The sequence below is a fragment of the Hydra vulgaris genome, chromosome 10 (genome assembly GCF_038396675.1).
Source record: "Hydra vulgaris chromosome 10, alternate assembly HydraT2T_AEP".
NCBI classification, from domain to species: domain Eukaryota; kingdom Metazoa; phylum Cnidaria; class Hydrozoa; order Anthoathecata; family Hydridae; genus Hydra; species Hydra vulgaris.
In genome coordinates, this window is record NC_088929.1 from 36,973,948 (window position 1) to 36,981,255 (window position 7,308).

General features: G+C 28.6%; 1 long non-coding RNA gene across 1 annotated transcript; it reads left to right on the forward strand.

Annotated features, from left to right (window-relative positions):
- The first annotated feature begins 511 nt into the window (after positions 1 to 511).
- On the forward strand, positions 512 to 6,511 carry LOC136085938 (uncharacterized). Its single transcript, XR_010641274.1, has 2 exons — positions 512 to 757; positions 6,364 to 6,511. It is a non-coding gene; the product is annotated as an uncharacterized LOC136085938 (long non-coding RNA).
- The last annotated feature ends 797 nt before the right edge of the window (positions 6,512 to 7,308 follow it).

A 7,308-nucleotide genomic window follows, 5' to 3' on the forward strand; every position in this document is an offset into this window, starting at 1 on the left:
GGCCGAAACCAGCTTGAACGTTCAAAGCCGTAGTCCCTGGTTGTCCACGGACCTCTGAAGCCAGTACACTACGGTTGCTATTTTCCATTTCCACATTCTTTATACTAAAATCTATTATCAGTGCCGTACCCAGACGTAATTTTATACCGTTTGACCGGTATGGACGCTCAAACTAATGTGCCGCAAAATAATTTTTTTTACAATAATTAACTTAATGTAATTAAACGCTGCATAAACAATATTAAAAAACCATTAAAGTATTTTAAATGATTGAAGATTTTGTTAAGCGTAAAGTCACCTATACGTACAGCAGACTTATAGTTGAAGTCGCCATTTCGTAAGTAAAATGCGTACTTTATAACGCTTCATACCTATATATATTTATACCACCATTAATTCGCCAGAAGAAGGGGGGGGGGGGGGAGTACTTGGCAAGGGGGTTCCCAGTATTGTTTGAATATTTTTTGTTTTAATTACGTTTTAACTAGTCGCGCAACAAGTGTAACTGATATTCTTCCGGTCGCCGGACGAGTAGACACTGCCTATAACAATATTTCATTGGCAAAAATTGCAATCTAATAGCATAAATTAAATATTCAAGATAGAAATGGTTACATCTCCAGTATTCACAAAAGCTTATAACTTGCTTTTTAAGAGATCCTCAACATTTGCTGTGACTATAATTATTGGAGCCTTTCTTTTTGAAAGAACTTTTGACCCTTTAATGGATGGTATATGGGAACGAAGAAATCAAGGGGTAAGTTAAGTTCATAAATTTGTCAAAATATTTAAAAAATTTGAAAGAAAATAGGTGCTTAATTAGTTTATGAGTTTTCATTAGATAAATTGATGGAAAAGTTATAAAAATCTAGTGTGTAAATAATATTTCAATATTATTTACACACTAGATATTTAAATATGTTAATAAATAATATCATTGTATAAGAATGATAGTATGTATATAATGATATATATATATATATATATATATATATATATATATATATATATATATATATATATATATATATGTATATATATATATATATAAATATATATATATATATATATATATATATATATATGATATAATATAATATAATATAATATAATATAATATAATATATATATATATATATATATATATATATATATATATAATATATAATATTTATAGATATATTGTATATATATATATATATATATATATATATATATATATATATATATATATATATATATATATATATATAAAATTTCATATATAATATATAAATATTAAATTTCCGGCAAAAGATTTTTAAAACATTTTCCATTGTCTTCTAAGTTATAAAAATACATCTGTGTCTGTAAGAAATTTTTTAATTCTGTAGTATCTTATAAATCTCTTATGCATGATACTTAAATCTTACTTTTTAAAGTTTAATGCTGTTTTCAGTTTTTTAAGAAAGATTTATTGATATTAAGGGACCTAATGGAAGTTGCCAGAGGGAAATTTTTTTAGTGAAGCAACTTGATTTTAATAGTTTTTAAATGTTTAATAGCATTAATTGTTGTCTGTTTTTGAAATAAAGTTTTCCAAAATGACTCAATAAACAATACTAAAATATGATGATGTCATGCAAGCCAGAGAAGAGTTTTTATAAATTTGCATTTGTTTTCATAGATTTAAAATCTCAGATTTTCAATTGAAATTGAATTTTAACAAATCATTTATACTGTCTATTCATCTTGTTTCCACTCCACTTTTGAGAGCTGGAAACTACACAATATCAACCTGCATCAGTCTGGTTTGAACGTAATATTTTTAATTAGGAAAATTAATACTAAAAATATTATTCATTGATTGTTTGAACAAGCAAATTTTAATTTATTTTTCATTCCTTTATATATAAAAATATAAAGGAACTTTATATATATTAAAGTTATATGACTAATGTATATGACTAATATAAACCACTACCAATGTGTTAGTGGCATATAGGCTTGCCTTCTAAGTGAGAAACTCCGAATTCTATTCGGAATACTAAATTAAATATAAGATTTATATATAATAATAATAATAATAATAGTTAGAGATTAAAGTGCCATTATTTACAACAATGACAATAGTGATGAAGTAATTCAGAAGTACAAAAACAAGTTGGCTATGAGTTTGAAAAAGCGTTTGTAAAAAGTTCATATTTTAGTCTTTTTTTAAATGTTTCTAAAGAGGTTGAGTTTCGCGTGTTCATAGATAAATCATTCCAAATTCAAGGTGCAGTCATACAAAAAGAATTTGAGCCCAGAGATGTTTTTCTTGACGACATATAAGTTTACAACTGTCTAATGATCTAGTATTTTGTTTTGAAGTTCGGACTTCTAGGAATTCAAATAAATATACAGGAGATTTAGATAATAAAATTTTATATGTGATAACTGATATCTTATAGATTATTCTTTGATTTATTGGTAACCAATGAAGAGATTTCAGCAATATTTCTGAATTTAAATGAATAGGAGAATGGAAAATGATTCAAGATAAGCTATTTTGAATTTGTTGGATTTTTTTAATATTTTTTTGATAAGTACCAGATAAAAGACTATTACAATAGTCAAGCTGAGAGTTAACAATGCCACATGCAATTGTATTTGCAGCTTCTTTAGTCAGACATGGACAAATGTGACGAAGTGCATGAATATGGTAATTGCAGGATTTAATAGTGTTGTTTATGTACTTGTCCATAGAAAGCGATGAATCTAGGGTGACACCAAGGATTTTTACTGAATTTATCGTAGTTAGTGTTGTTCCAGAAAAAACAATTTTTGAATCATTTTTATGCTTGCTAATTTGTTTTCTAGATCTAAATAAAACAGCTTCTGTTTTATTTGGGTTGAGCAGAAGTCCATTTTCTAGAAACCACTTTGTTACTGCATCAGCACACACATTGATTTGATTAATACTATCAATGCCTGGGTTGATGACAGTATAAAGTTGGGTATCATCAGCATATTGATGATAATTGGTACCGAGTTTAGCTATAATACGATATATAGGTAAAACAAACATGGAATATAGAAATTGGCCTAATACACTACCCTGTGGTACTCCTGTTGAACTTGCTATTAGTCTAGATTTTGTTGATCCAATAGAAACAAAAGATTTTCGAGAGTGCAAGTATGATGTCAGCCATTTTAGTGCAATATCTGTGACACCAAATTCATCTTTAATACGGGAAATCAGCAAGCTGTGATCAATTGTATCAATTGCTAAAGATATGTCCAGAGATAGGAGAATAGTGTTCAAAGCATCATCAATGTTTAGCAGGATGTCATTGCATATCTTTAATAGTGCTGTTTCGGTTGAGTGATTCGATCTAAAACCAGATTGTAAAGTATTGAAGTTAATTGATTAACGTGTTGAAGTAGATGAGATAATGCAAGCTTTTCAAGAATTTTGGAAATTGTATTGAGATTTGATATTGGGTGTAGATTTGATGAATCAAATTCTGCTAGTCCTGAATTTTTGGGAATTGGTGTTATTTGAGCAACTTTTTATGAGGCTGGGAAAATTTCAGATTTGAATAAGAGGTCAGCAAGGTGAGCTATAATTGGACTGAAAAGTTCTGAACAAGATTTAAGGATGTATGTTAGAATAATATCAAGTGGCGATGTCTTAGGTTTGAGAGCTTTGATTATTTTTGACACATCTGTAGGTGTGACTGTACCAAATGTTGTAAAAATATTTACCGGGGATGTAACTCTGAGATGAATTTAGATTTTGGGTTTTTTGTAAGCCTTTCCTGGATAGTATTTTTTATACTTTCAAGTTTGTGTATGAAATATTGACTTATTATATTGCATTTTGCTTCTGGTATTGTGTTTTTAGTTTTAGAACTATTTGAATGTAGTAATTTCTTGGCAATATTCCATGTTTCATTCTGATTACCATAAGCTAAATTTAGTTTTGCCTTATAGTGATTACATCTGGATTTATGAATTGCCATCAATTCATAAATCCAGATGTAATCACTATAAGGCAAAATTAAATTGTCATCATGTCGACTTATTACTAAATCAAGCAAGTTGGCTATACCTGTAGTAGATGATATGCGAGTTGGAGATTGAACTCTTTGTATCATTTTGTAGATCTCTAGAATCTCAGCAAGTCTTGGATTGCAGGTTGTTGGAGTAGTACCTGGGCAGTTAAAGTCACCACAGAAGTATTTCTCCAGATAATGTTTGATGTTCTTCTAGGAGATCAGATAATTCGAAAAAGAAAATACTTGTTGGAATGATTGGATTTGATCGGTAAATAGCAATAATATTGTAGATATTATTTGCCAGATTTAGTTTGGCAGATATACGTTCATAAGACAGGCAGGTAGACAATAACGAGAGTGGTTTGATATTTAAGTTGTCCTGGTATATTATTGCAACGCCTCCTCTACGATGATCTGATCGACAGTACTGAATCGTTATAAAGCCTGTTAAGGCCATATCTTCTTGAATTGCAGTAGGGTCGTCTGACTTTATCCAAGTTTCAGTGAGTATAAAAATATCTAGAGAATTATTATGCACTATATCACGAATGATAGCAGATTTTTTTAGCAGATTGAACATTTTGTATACCCAAGTTTAATGTAGAGGATCATTTAATTTTTATATGTAATTTATGCAGATTTGATTTCAATCTATTTGAGTTCACCTAATCGTATACCCCAATAATATTTTTTTCCATTGTGCACATTGTATTGTTGCCTCCCATTTTTTCCCTCAACTTCATGAGCAAGTGCTCCGTTTCTAGTATTTCTAACTTTTCTGAGTTCACTGTCGAACAATCTCTCGTTTGCAGTTTTGTCTTTGTTAATAAAGATATTTTTGAAGTTTATATTATCATTTAACTTTTTGGAATTTTTAATTAAAAAATTTTGAGTTTCTTTGTTCTCCAATTCAACTAAGATGAGGTTAGGTGGTCCTTCTGGTCTTTTAGTATTTTTAGTTAGTCGAATTATTCTTTTTGTATTTGTTATTAAAAAATCTTGTTTTTATTGCTTTTAGTAATGTTTCGATGGTTTTTTTATCATTTTCTTCATTAATTTGTTTGTCTAAAGTAGTATGATCAGCTACCCCTCTTATAATGATGTTGTTTTCGATTCTTTTTTTATTATTAAACTCGTTTGTAATTTTTGCCATCATTACCACTTCAGTTTCTTTTGGTTTTGATTGATTTTGCTGAATTGATGTTGCTTGTGCATATGTGAATATTGTTGTTGGTTTATTTGATGTTGCTATTGAGACATTTATCTTTTCATCTTCAAGAATTTTAAACCGTTTTAAAAGGTCAGAAACGATATATGATATTTTGCCACACCATTTATGCATATTTTTGGTAACTTCAGCAGATGCAATAGTAATTGTTGGCCAATTTGGCTCTTCTAAGCATTCATAGTCAAATTCCATGCTTTTTTTTTAAATATTTTTTATAAATATATGAGAGGGCTACCACGCTGAATAACAATGGATTAACTCTTGATGTCTTTTGTAGGAGGGTTACCACCCTGAATAACAGTGGATTACCTCCTTAGTATATATATTAACCTTATTACACAGGGACTAAAAAGTTTCAGTATGTGTTTTTTTTCCGTTTATATGTCAGTCATAACATTGAGCACTCTATTTTGTAGAATACATTTTAAACTTGTTTAAATATATATATATATATGTGTGTGTGTGTGTGTGTGTGTGTGTGTGTGTGTGTGTGTGTGTGTGTGTGTGTGTGTGTCAGTCTTCTCCATTTAGCCAGCGCTTTCGTGCTCAAGTCTTTTTGCGCTCACCCACACACACTTGCAAAATTTTGTTTTAAATTGCTGATTATTGACCAATATCATTGGTCAATATTTAGTGTCAGAAACCATTATATAGCAACTCCAGAAAAAAAATCTCAAAAAAAAAACTGATTGATGCACATCCAAATCTTTTTTTTTTAATGTCGAAAACGTCACTTGTATTTCAGGCTGTTTTTTAACATTAACATTGTTTTGGTCTCAACACCCACCCCCTTTTTCCCAATTGTCAATTGTTGTCAAACTAAGCACCCCCTTTCCCCTCTATTTACTGACATTATTTGTCGATGGCCCTTAATATCTCATTAAGGGCCATCCACAAATAAAGGAGAAATAAAGAGAGAGAGAGGAAGAAAGATTCTCACCGTCATAGCCTCGTGTTTTATTTACTAAATAATCTAAGCTTTTTTCTTCGTATATAAACAGAGAAGAAAAAAAAAAACTTAATTATTTGAAATTTCTACAAATTGAAAAAATATTAAACGCATTTTTATGGTTTTATGCCGAAAATAGTTAACAACATTTTTTTTTTTTTTAGAAATTGTGGAATCACATAAAATCAAAGTATGAGTCGCCTGCTGAAAACTAGTCAACATGAAACGACGTGATTGAACTTTAATAGTTGCAATTGTTACTTTAAAATATTGTTACTGTAACTTTGAGATGATTGAGATATTTGAATGAAATGTTTTTATTTTTTAGTTTTTAATAAAAAAACTTTTTTATTGCTTTAAATTATTTTTTTCTAAAATGTCCTAAATATTGTCTCACTATTGATTAAACTATCTAATGAATAAAATTTAAAGAAATGTTAATTTTTAGTATTAGATATTTTGTAGGTATTGATACATACAGCTGCAGTAAATACATACAGCTATAATATTAAATACATAATTTCCTTAAAATACATAAAAAAAGTGATCTTCTTCACTCCATTTGAACGAATTTTGACATGCATTTTTTTAACGACGATCTATCTTACCTTTTTTAATTTTTTTATTTTTTATTTTGTTAAACTCAATATCATAAAAACAACAAATACAGTGACAATTTGTGGAAAAGTTTTTAAATATTTAGAAACGTGACTAGCAAAATATAAAGTACAAAAAAAAAAAAAAGTGGCAATATTACGACATGGAATTAAGACTAACCGTTTACAAAATCTCAAAAAGGTATTTTAGACGAGCTGAAGTGAAAAAAAGATTGAGCTGGAATTCTTTTTGTAGAGTTTGACATTTACGAAGAAATAAAAATTGTAAATATACGTTATTAGTCCCTTTAAAAAATTGAATAGATGAAAAATAATAAGTATAAATTATATAATTTATAATTTATGTCGGGATTACGTTTAAAATTATATTATAAATGTAAACCTAGCAAAAATACTGTCATACAAAAAAATTCTGGATGTTTTTCATAATTTCGTAAGTTCCCGATCGAAATAACGTTCTTTAAAAAAATTGCAAACCTCTAGCTAAACGAG